This window comes from Apium graveolens, chromosome 4 (genome assembly GCF_009905375.1).
Source record: "Apium graveolens cultivar Ventura chromosome 4, ASM990537v1, whole genome shotgun sequence".
NCBI lineage: Eukaryota > Viridiplantae > Streptophyta > Magnoliopsida > Apiales > Apiaceae > Apium > Apium graveolens.
The window spans coordinates 302,202,916-302,215,739 of record NC_133650.1 but is presented as its reverse complement, the minus strand read 5'-3'; the positions used below and the strand labels follow the sequence as shown (position 1 = coordinate 302,215,739).

At 35.1% G+C, this 12,824-nt stretch overlaps 1 long non-coding RNA gene across 1 annotated transcript; it reads left to right on the top strand.

Moving 5' to 3' along the window:
- The first annotated feature begins 2,513 nt into the window (after window positions 1–2,513).
- LOC141721436 (uncharacterized) lies at window positions 2,514–12,595 on the top strand. The gene is made up of 7 exons (XR_012574734.1): window positions 2,514–2,871; window positions 2,958–3,103; window positions 3,820–3,902; window positions 5,975–6,060; window positions 6,764–6,819; window positions 10,387–10,530; window positions 11,149–12,595. It is a non-coding gene; the product is annotated as an uncharacterized LOC141721436 (long non-coding RNA).
- The last annotated feature ends 229 nt before the right edge of the window (window positions 12,596–12,824 follow it).

The window sequence follows — 12,824 nt, the reverse complement described above, 5'->3', positions numbered from 1 at the left end:
AGCGTCAAGCTCCCTATGAGTAACTGGACGACCTTTAATAGGGAGGCCCATAATCATGTATACATCATCGAGGATGATGGTCAACTCACCAAATGGAAAGTGAAAGGTGTTAGTCTCTGGCCTCCACCTGCAATTGCATTCATACACAAACATCACAAACATTGCCAATGACGATTTAAATAAATGAGAAAATTGATTACAAATTAGTACCTTTCCACTAAGGCCGTTATCAAATGAATATCATTTTGAGGAACTGAACGATTGTTCGTGAAAGCCGAGAAACCACATTGGCTCAGCAACTCACGCTGGGGATCCGAAAGTATCCACTGCTGATGATTAGCCGTGTACTGGCGTACATCCAGCTTATCCCGCACACCTCCCGCCCATATGGCAGTACTAATATGATCATCCTGCATCGTCAGGAGTGATCTAACAATAGGTCCGCACTCATTTTCCATAGTAACTGCAAAGTGCATAATAAAAAATACTATATAATCCCAACTTAAACACGAAACAGTTATAGAACCGTTATTTTCTATTTTAAGTCCTACCAAAAAATCGGCATGACTCATTCGTTTATAAGCTAGCCTCAACCAATCAATCAATCAACAAACATTCCATCCACTGTCTAATCACAATAACATATCTCAACTTACTATGTCAAACAATTACTAGTACATTTCGAACCATTAATTAGCACAAACGAGTCAAATTACTACTAACCATTAAAACTTTTAAAAACCAAAATAAAGAATATCCAAGGCATGAGATTAATCTATACAAGGCTTTTTCTGCTCGTATCATATTTTAGCAACCAAATTCACAACAACGCAATCCAAATAATTCGAATTATATAAAGACATAAACAAATAATTCAAACAATTTGTACAATTCGTTATAATCACAGAAAATGAAACATAAACTTCTGAAACAATCATCAATATTGTAACAGACATCAACTACAGATTCAGACATAAACAAATAATTCAATAGCATTCTCAGTTTCACCGTTCAACATCATTCCTCCTATCATTGAATTCCACGTTATTAACCGAATCAGGCCTCAACTTTCTCACACCAACTTCCCTAAAAATCCTAAAAACGTCCTTATAACACCCATTCGAAGAAAACCCAGAAATCACAACATTAAACAATGCAATAGTTGGTTCAGTAATTTCATTAAACAGTTTGAGTGCATTACCAAAAAAATGAAAATACATATCTACAAGAGCAGTTGTAGTGTAAATGTGAGCATGAAACCCGGTTTGGAGGAGATGGGCATGGAGTATTTGGCCATGAGAAGGTAAGTTAAGCTTGGCAGCAATGGGTCATTGCGGTAGTATGTAACTATGTGTATGTATACGTGTGTGTAGATGATGAGAATCATACCTGAGTAGCTGAATCGTCGGAGTAGATGTTGAAATCGCTCGAAATCGCCTGAAATCGCCCGCTGCTGAATTAGGTTTTAGTTATTATGAAATTAGGGATTTTAAGAAGAAACGGGTTAAACCCGTGTCTCGTCTGCAGCAATGGCTCATTGCGGGATATGCAATGGGTCATTGCGGCAGCGGGGGCTGTTCTGTAATTTCCCGAATTTTAAGTATTAGTTTGTTAAAATAAAGAGTTTATTAATAAAAATATATAAATATAAAATAAAAATATAACAACCAAACAATAAATAAATTAGGAATTTAAACATTAATTAAAATTATTTATATATTTATTATCTATTATTTTACAATTATTTAAAAATAAAACTAAATTGTTTCCAGCAATGAAGCATTGCGCAAGCCGCATTGAGTCAAAGCTGACGAGCTCCCACAATATAACAATGCGTATCCCGAATTGAAGTAAAGCTACTATATTTCAGCAATGTAACAATGTGGCAGGTGGTTATTAGAACCACATGTAGCCGTGTAAGGGCACCCTAACATAAATTACCAAACTAATAACATGTTATACAACTAAATGTAAATCATGGTTGAGACCTATAAAGATATGCATTACTATAATATCAATCAACACCTTAACATCAATTAACTACACGACAATAAAAAACACATATGAAAATATAACATAATAAGAGGTACGTTAACAAGAAGTCTTTTAAACTGATATATATTTTCCACTAACGGTAATTTTTGACTGAAGTCTTTGGTTACATAAAACACTAATTATATAAATATATATATAAAGTGACTACACATATTTGAAGATATATAATCATAAAAATAACATATATTGAAAAAGTTTGGATACCATTAAAAAATTTGTTTTTTTAGCCATTCATGTTATAAAATATCATGATAACTAAAACAATTTAAACCACTTCAATTTATATTTATTTTAACCAAGAAAAATACGATTATTACAGTTATTTTCAGATTAGTGATTTAGAATTAATAATTTTTAATATTAAATCATTAATCATATTGTTCGGTATAAAATAAACAAGTTAAAGGGCTAAATGTATTGTCATTCATATATTTTTACATGATTGTGTTGTACTTGTATCTAACAATATTTTTGCCTCAAAAACAAAATCTAACAATATTATTGGTTTGGGAATTTGGGGGAACAAATAATAAGTCGTTACAGTCGTATCTTTCCATCTTTACTCCTCAAAATCTCTCCTGTTTAGGCTTCTGGAGTTTGTTTTTGTATAATCCCTCCTTATCGCGTGTGTAAATATTCTGTTTCTATATCTATTAAAAATTGGTATTATATGAGTACGGCTGAATATATCATGTGATTCTCGTTTCGACCCTTAAATTTTAGAATGTAGTTGCAAGTAAAATAGATTTTTTACTTGCAACTACATAAATATAATGGTTAATTGCTACTGGAATAAAGCTTGCATGTGTTGGTAAGGTAAAATTTTTAAGTGTTTATAGTTGATTATTTCGATTTCTTTTCTGTAATCAACCTAACGCTACTTGTTTGTTGAAATGCTGCAGTAGTATTGTATATCCTGATCAGGGCTTTTATAATGTTGATCAATAATCGAAGAAAGCGCATGTGAGGGTTGAAGTACGACGAGCAGAAGAAGTACGAAAGCTGCTCATTTTGCTGCAGACTCATGTTGTTTAACAATTTCGATAAGGTGCCAACTTGCTTTAGACTTTAAGCTGAATCTTGGCTTGTGTTTGTACAACAATATGCTTTCACCGAAACTGAGTTCTTTGATTTGCTATATATACAGTGTTAGACATCTATTATCACGAAATGCATCAATGGTTCAATGTGGCACATAAATTTGCTTGCTTTAGACTTTGAGCTGAATTTTGGCTTGTGTTTGTACAACAATATGCATTCCCCGAAACTGAGTTCTTTGAGTTTTATTGTTTGATTTGTGGCTCCTGCTCTGTTAAGTATTAAGTTGCAAGGTATTCCCAGTTCAGTGCAATAAGAAGTCAATCTTTATTGTTAAGATATAATATAAGATCCTAATTAGTCCTTCTCCTAACACCTTGAGTTCTTTAAAAAATTACGCTTATGTTGTAAAGACAGGTGACGAAAACACAAATATCAACCGACGATCGATTATCTTGTTTCGGTTTTAAATAAATAGTAGGGATGTAGATATGAATATCAAAATAACTGTTTATTTATATATAAATTATTTTAAACAGTATGCTGGTATTGCTCTCATCTCCTTAAGGTAGGAAAGTTTACTTCTTCTTTTTAACAGATGCATGGTCATTTTGTTTGTATAAATGTGAATTATGCGAGTGCATTTCTTAGTATATATATTTTTGAATTTTTATTTGATGAGAGGTATGTTTCACCACATTTTCAAATGATCACAACAATGTGCAGGTTCTGGTGTCCTCTCTAAATGACCTGCGATAGAAGCATCAAAAAAATTTGAGCTGCATTATTGTGTATTAAAATCCGCAAAGGTACGTAATCTTCACTTGCTTTTATGGTAAGTATTAATGTCAGTATCCTTTTACAGTGACATATTCAGGTTCGTCAAGTTATTGGAGTTGTGGTCTATATATTTGCATTGACTGAATTTACTTCGATTGCCTAGATTAAATCAAAATTTTATATTTTACTTCAAATGCCTAGATTAAATCAAAATTTTATATTTTACTTCTGAACTAATCCACTTAAGACCACACAAGCTAATTGATTATCTTCATTTCCTTCCAAATGATCTCCATGCCCGGATGACACCGTGTCCAGTTGAGGCATTAACACGGTACCTGTAATACCGTCACCTTGCTTTGAATTTTGCATGCTATACACATCTTTATTGAGATAAGTGAGACTCGAGATGATGATGCATAGCTTCATTTCCGTCCAAATTTTCATGCAGAGAAAGACACACTGTCATGCTTAGGCGCCGAAAAATTTATTACCTTGCAGTCGTAATTTTGTCCTCACTTCAGCGTTTTTTGCTTTAACTCTCCGCCGCTCCTGCTTCTCTCATCCATAGTATACAGATCTCAGAACCAATATATTTACAACTCCATTCTTAAAAGTAGTGATCATTGGAAGATGGTTTTTAGTACTAGCATACTCCTTGTTCTCCTCTTCATGGAGTTTAGATCAAACACCATACAATCCAAAAAACCTAATGGTAATTCTTCCTCGATGCCACAAAAGACTAGAGCAAAAAAATTTCAAGGACCCTATAAAGGTGCTCGGCCGCGAAAAGAAAAATGGGTAGCTGAAATACGCATTCCAAAGACAAAGAAACGGGTATGGTTGGGAACTCATGATACAGCTGAGGCGGCTGCTCAGGCTTATGATGATGCCTCGCTTCTTCTATATGGCTTGAAGGGGCCATGTAATTTTCCAAATAATAGAAGACCCGTGGCTTCTCTTCAGATGATTGGTACCAAGACAACTGATGAATTTTTACGAATTGTAAAAGAATCTACTTCTCGGGGTACCTGTAACGTTCTTGATTCGAAGATCACACCAAAGTTGTCACCAACTTCTCATTCATGTAAGAAACCATTTGTGCCTGATCAATTAGATCATGGTGAATTGACTGCACACCTTGTCACTCCTGAACCCATTGTTGCGACTATGATGTGCGAGGTGGAACCATATGTGCCTGAACTAGATTTTACGGCTAATAAATTTGAAGTGGAGCCATATTTCCCATATTTTGCACCCGAAGAAGAACCGCTAATTCGGGACAAGTTTCCAGTTGATGAAGCGCTTATCAAGGGATCAGATGACTGGATAATGAAATTTATTGCTAAGACCCTGAATAACAACGATTAAGAGGCAATTATGTAGTAAATGGCTATCAAGGTGTTTTTCGTAATGTGTATCTGGTCCTTGGCTTGTAGCAAAATAAAACTATCATGGCAAATACAGTAGCTCTATGTATGAACTAGTGTTTCTATGTCATAAGTGTTGAAACACAACTTTCGTTTCGTATGTTATAATGGATGTTTTTTTCTATCTGTATTGATTGATTGAATTCTGTGATGACCTTTTTGACACCCTTGCCAACAGCAATACATAAAGCTTTTTCACTTATATTGGTTTGAACATCCACTATTAAGCATATTTAAGATATCCATATCCGAGATATTTTTGTTACATGCGTCGGATATATCCCAATATTTCCATCATCTTATAAGATAAACGTTACAGATTTATAATATTATTTTCTATATTGTTAGGACTTTCTCTAGACCATGAGCTTTGTGTGTATATATTCTGTTTGTATATCTATGTAAAATTGATCCTATATGCTTATCTTATTCTCTAAAAATAAATTCCCTCTGAAATTTTGTACAGTAATTTTTAGAACCAAGAATGTAGTTGCAAGTAAAAATCTGTAAAATAGATTTTTACTTGCAACTACATAAATATAATGGTTAATAGCTACTGAAATGAAGCTTGCATGTGTTAGTAAGGTAAAATTTTGAAGTGTTTGTAGTTGATTATTTTGATTTCTTTTCCGTGATCAAGCTAACGTTACTTGTTTGTTGAAATGCTGCAGTAGTATTGTATATCCTGATCAGAGGCTTTGTTGTTGATCAATACTCGAAGAAAGCGCATTTGAGGGTTCAAGTAAGACGAGCAGAAGTAAGAAAGCTGCTCATTTTGCTTCAGACTGTTGTTTAACAATTTCAATACGGTGCCAACTTGCTTTAAACTTTGAACTGAATCTTGGCTTGTGTTTTTACAACAATATGCTTTCACCGAAACTGAGTTCTTTGATTTGCTAATATACACATTCTGAGAATTCTGTTATTACGAAATGCATCAATGGTTCAATGTGGCACATACTGACACATAAAGCCATTCGTGGCTACTGCTCTGTTAAGTATTAAGTTGCTAGGTATTCCTGGTTCAGTGCATTACGAAGTCGGTCTTTAGTGTTAAGATATAATATAAGATCTCAAGTAGTCCTCCTCCTAACACCTTGAGTTCTTTTTAAAAGATTAGGATTATGGTCTAAAGACAGACCGACAAAAACCCAAATATCAACCGACGATTGATTTTCCTGTTTCGGTTTTAAATATATAGTAGAGATATAGATATGAATATCAAAATAACAGGTTATTTTATATAAATTATTTTAAACAGTATGCTGGTAATTGGTATTGCTCTCATATCCTTGAACAAGGTAGGAAAGTTTACTTCTTTTTTAAAAAAAAATGCATGGTCACTTTGTTAGCATAAATGTGAATTATGCGAGTGCATTTCTTAGTTTATGTATTTGTGAATTTTTATCAGATGAGAGGTATGTTTCACCACATTTTCAAATGATAACAACTATGTGCAGGTTTCCTGGTGCCCTCTCTAAATGAGCTGTGACATTGTGTATTAAAATCCGCAAAGGTACTTAAATTTCGCTTGCCTTCATGGTAAGTATTAATGTCAGTATCTATTGCAGTGACATTTTCAGGTTCGTTAAGTATTAATGTCAGTATCTATTATTTGTGTGGTCTGTGTATTTGCATTAAATGGATTTACTTGGATTGTCTAGATTAAATAAAAAAATTATATTTTTCTTCTGAATTAATCCACTTAATTAATAGTACATAAGCTAATTGAATATCTTCATTTCATTCCAAATGATCTCCATGCTCGGAGGACACCGTGTCCTACTGAGGCATTAACACCGCACCTGTAATACCGTCACCTTGCTTTGAATTTTGCATGCTATTCACATCTTAATTGAGATAAGTGAGACTCAAGAATCAAGATGATGCACAGCTTCATTTCCGTCCAAATTTTCATGCAGAGAAAGACACACTGTCATGCTTAGGCGTAACCACGCTTGCGTGGCACCAAAAAATTTATTACTTTGCAGCTGTAATTTTGTCCTCACTTCAGCGTTTTTTACTTTAACTCTCCACCGCTACTGCTTCTCTCAACCATTGTACACAGATCTCAGGGTCAATATATTCACAACTCCATTCTTAAAAGTAGTGAGCACTGGAAGATGGGATTTAGTACTAGCATACTCCTTATACTCCTCTTCATGGAGTTTGGATCAAACACCATACGATCCAAACAACCTGATGGAGATTCAGCCTTAATGCCCCAAAAGACTAAGCCGAAAATATTTCGAGGACTCTATAAAGGTGCTAGGAAGCGAAAAGAAAAATGGGTAGCTGAAATACGCATTCCAAAGACAAAGAAACGGGTATGGTTGGGAACTCACGATACAGCTGAGGCGGCTGCGCAGGCTTATGATGATGCCTCGCTTCTTCTATATGGCCCGAATGGGCCATGTAATTTTCCAAACAATAGAAGACCCGTTGCTTCTATTCAGATGATTGGTACCAAGACAACTGATGAATTTCTACGAATTGTAAAAAAATCTACTTCTCTGGGTACCTGTAACGTTTTTGATTCGAAGATCCCACCAAAGTTGTCATCAACTTCTCAGTCATGTGAGAAACTATTTGTGCCTGATCAATTAGATCACGGTGAATTGGCTGCACACCTTGTCACTCCTGAACCCATTGTTACGACTATGATTTGCGAGGTGGAACCATATGTGCCTGAATTTGATTTTACGGTTAATAACTTTGAAGCGGAGCCATATTTCCCATCTTTTGTACCCGAAGAAGAACCACTAACTCGGGACAGGGTTCCAGTTGATGAAGCGGTTATCAAGGAATCAGATGACTGGATACTAAAATTTATTGCTAAGACCCTGACTAACAACGATTAAGTGGCAATTATGTAGTAAATGGCTATCAAGGTGTTTTTCGTAATGTGTATCTGGTCCTTGGCTTGTAGCAAAATAAAACTATTGTGGCATATACAGTAGCTAAGTACTACCGCTATGTATGAACTAGTGTTTCGATGTCATATGTGTTGAAACACAACTTTCATTTCGTATGTCATAATGGATGTTTTTTCTATCTGTATTGATTGATTGAATTCTGTGATGACCTTTTTGACATCCTTGCCACAGCAATACATCATGTTTTTTCACTTATATTGGTATTGACATCCACTATTAAGCATATTGAAGATATCCATATCCGAGATTCTTTGTTACATTTATCGGATATATCCCAAAATTGCCATCATATTGTAAGATAAACTTCACAGATATCTAATATTATTTTCTATATTATCGGGACTTTCTCTAGACCATGAGCTTTGTTGGTGTCAATAATGTCTGAAAGATGGTCTGGGAATAAGAGCAGCTCCAACGGAGCCCAACTGCTGCCTGTTTAACGCAAAATGGGACCAGCCAATACATTTTCCGCTGGAGCAACCCCAAAAAAGTGGGCAAACCCACAGTGTTGGGGCTGGATCCATACACATTGACATTACAAAATGACCTCAAAAAAGTTATTTCGCCTTTGAGCTTCTTCTTGAACTTAGCATCAGCTCGCATTCTGGTGTCAGCATCATCCAACCTATTGTCGTTGGAAGCTAAGCTCACAATTTTCTATGGCTCTTGGTTGATGGAAGAAAGGCTCAGAAACAGGCCTAGTCTTGGAGGCTTTGGATTTTCCAAGCATTTTATATCTGCCTTGGCAACCTGGGCATGAGCTAGCTTTTCATAAGTTGTTCCAACTCCCAGGAGGGGGAGATTGGACTCTTTGTGGCTTTTGCCCTATATATTTTAGATGACAGCCTTCGCAGTGGTTTGGGAAGTCAGCTGTAGACTTCCTTCTTTCACCAAAAGTCTGCTATAGGGTCTCAGTAAGGATAGTGGTTTGATTAGGCATAATCATTTGGAGCATCAGTTTAAAGAGTCATGTCAGAGGGAGCATTGTAACCACCCTGCGGTGCAGGGTAATTTTAGGTCCCCAGATAGGCTAGTGGCTGAGCTCACACCATCATCGCTCATGAAAGGGGGTTCTTTTACAGAAGACATACCCAAAATTCTAACAAAAACCTATTGCAGACGCAAAGCCGACAGAATGTATTTGATGAAAGAGAGTAAATCAAGGATGCCAGTATTGCAAAAACGAGTGGTATGAATAAAAGAAAAAAGTTGGATACATGTACTCGTTTTTTTTTTCTTGTGAGGACTGACTACTTTCTTAGTAACTGTTCAACGAGCACCTGTTAAGAAGAGATGATGGAAATTCAGTTAGTTACATAATAACAAAGACAAATTTCTTAGAGAAAATTTGTAATTCCAAGTTATTTCTAAAAGGAAGTTTGTGCTGCGGAGGCAAGCAACGCGAAACTGAAAGAATGTGAAGAGAAGGTGATGTAATGGTGTTATCCCCGCAAATAGGGTATGTAGACCTCTTGTATTATTGGATGATAGACAATCAATCTAGCCTGAATTAGGGAAGCAACAAACTTCACTCTCCTGAAATCATCGTATGAGATCAGTCACTAAGTCCTTTCAATGTTCATCATCAAAACAATCACAACATCTGTCACTTATGATTACAGCCAAATTCGAGAATCCAATATATGACCCGGTAGGTTGTACAAAATGAGTCAAGTAATTTTGTTTTATAAATATTTCTGTTCTAAAATGTATAACCGTTTAGAAGAATTTCCAAGAATTTAATGACAATTATTTTAATTTTATCAAATTTACTTCACTAATAGATTACCACTTCGACTCTGATGGTATAAAGTAATCTATTCAAGTTAATATGTTTTAATTGATTTGCAATTGTATACTTGAATTATGTCCAAACAACAGAGTCTACAATATATTTATCAACATAGAACAACTTCAAAAGACAAAATAGTAGTAATTGGATAAAAAAACAAAAAGTGAAAATTTTGTATGGAAATTGGGACTTTGGGGTGAACATGTATAGTTTTAACATCTCAAAAGGTAGATTTTTGAAGTGTATAGTTTGTATATTCCAATATTTTTTTGGGTGATCAAGCAGAAGTTATATATTTCTCAAAAGGCTGCAGCTCAATATTTTGACAAGGACTTCAATGTTGATCCTTGCTCAGAGAAAATGCATGTGAAGGTAGACGAGACAGACATATTAGATCAATAAGTTGGTGATCTTCTTGATGTTACTGTCTGATATATCTTGTACCAAGATGAAGCTGCTCATTTTGCTTCAGACTCTGTTATTGAACTATTCCGCTGAGGTACCAGTCTGCTTTAAACTTATAAAATCTTGAGTTGGATTCATAATATAATATATTTGCACCGAAACTGAGTTCTTTTATTAGTTAAATATCTATATGGACATTCTTAGACATCTATTTTTACATCACTGATAACCTTTCAGGTGTCAGATTTTACTGGTTCAGTGCAATATAATGAAGTCTTTACTAGTCGTGCTCCTTTCCTGTATCTGTATGGTAATGATCTGCCTTTGACCAAATCCTTAATGACTCCACATCTTAAAAGGCATTTCTTTTGCTTAATACTTTACTCCTAAAAAATTAATATTATGAACAGGTCCTGATCTACTCTTTGTAATAGGACCTTTAGCACGACGTAGGACAAAATTTATCTTTGATTATTAGGTATTGCCTTCCCAGTCTTCTTCCTCGTGTAGGGCCTAAAAGACTGAAAAATTATTGCAGTTTGGAAATTCTGAATATTATATATATATATATATATATATATATATATATATATATATTATTAGGTTTTAAAGCTTAAGGTTGCAGGCCTAAATTAATAGTTATTTGAGTGCATCATTTTATCTTAATAATTTTTTTATTGGATTTTTAAATACATCTATTCAAATATTGTAGATCAAGTTTAGTTTGTTGGTAGTATTGGTGTTTGTGCTGATTAGGAGGATGTAACCCTGGACAGACTTGTATGGTACAACATACGGTTTCTCTTTAAAGGTAGCTTGTTCTATTCAAGTATGGGGTTTGGACCCATAAACGGCTTTTCTTTAAAGATGGCCAGTTCGACCACAAATCCAGTTGTGCAGCTTAAAAAATATGGAACCGGCTTTCACTCCCCGAAAAAGGTATAGGTTTTGACCTAGCTTGGCTTCACTACATCTTGTACAAAGTTTGAGTCCATTTTGTACGTTCTGAAGGAGGATGAAGGTGGGAGACGTTCACCTTTCTTCACCGGATATAGGCCTAAGACCCTCAGTTTTTTACGTGACAACTACGGATGTAATCGGGAAAGTGACTGCTATTAAGAATGAGAATAAAATGAAGATTCGAAAATGGTTATTCCTAGTTCCCGTGTAAAGATGGTTGGTGCTGGAGTTAATAATGCCACTATTGATTGACATCGGTGGTGATCTTTACTTCTGGATGAACTAAAGTTTCAATCTTTTGTTTTTTTTAAAAACATATTATTTTTGCCCCTTGTCTCAAAAGCATGCTGAATCCAATGTTACATATCCAGCAATGAGCTTGGTACTTATTGCCTCAGTTTTCTGTTAAGTTGGATCATACTATTTTTATTGTTCAAATTAATTTGTTCCGATTTTTCTTTTCCACTAATGTTAGGCTTTGTACTGCTGTCTAGCTACTTAAGATGCTGATGATGTTTTTTTTTAACACAGATGAAAGTTATGCCACTAAATAACTTTGCTCTATTTGTATAGATTCAGTGCAGCGGTCTGCAAATGTACATGGAATGTCGGTGATCTTCTGTCGCTACTTGCTCTTTGGCACCTCCTTCGCTATTTGCAAGTGCGCATGGATCTGAATTGAAGATTACAGAAGCAAGCAAAACAAGAAAATGCGAAGTTTGTTGCTCACAGGACATTTGCAGTAAATTTTAACCACAGCAAAGCGAAGTGTTCAAACAAACTTTCAAATTCTGAAGAATCAAAAAAGAAGGATGTTTAGACAGATCTTCCATGTTGTCAATGACGATCAAAGCAACAATCAATCTCTGCATCTACATTCCGTCAATCACAACATTAATCTGTATTAAGGTCTAATTCCAAGCATTAACAAGAACCTCCTATAGGTCTTGCAAATAGCAGAAGAAAGCTTTAGGCATGGATCTGGTATCAGTTCCCGAACTCTGTATCCGATACAAATATATTTATTGAGTAACCAGCTCATCTAAAACCCCAAATAGGATCATATGTTTAACACTCCCCCTCACTCGAAAGCCCATTTATGGGTCGAAGAGTAGAACACCGGCGTCCATCTTTGGGACATTAATCCTTAGTTCTCCTGCCAGCCTAATCTCTGATACTATATTGAGTAACCAGCTCATCTAAAATCTTAAGGTGTTAGAGGAAAATTCTAATAGGATCATATATTTAACAATATTCATCTGTTTTATCTCCGGATTATGAGCCTATTCTCAGCAACTCTGTTGTATTATTATCGGAAGGAGCAACGTCCTATTATATGCACGACGATCTCTTTCCCTCTGCAACCAAACTTGGTATTGTCATAAAGTAGATGGTTTCAATTACAGAGGAGAGCTATTAAGAACAGAA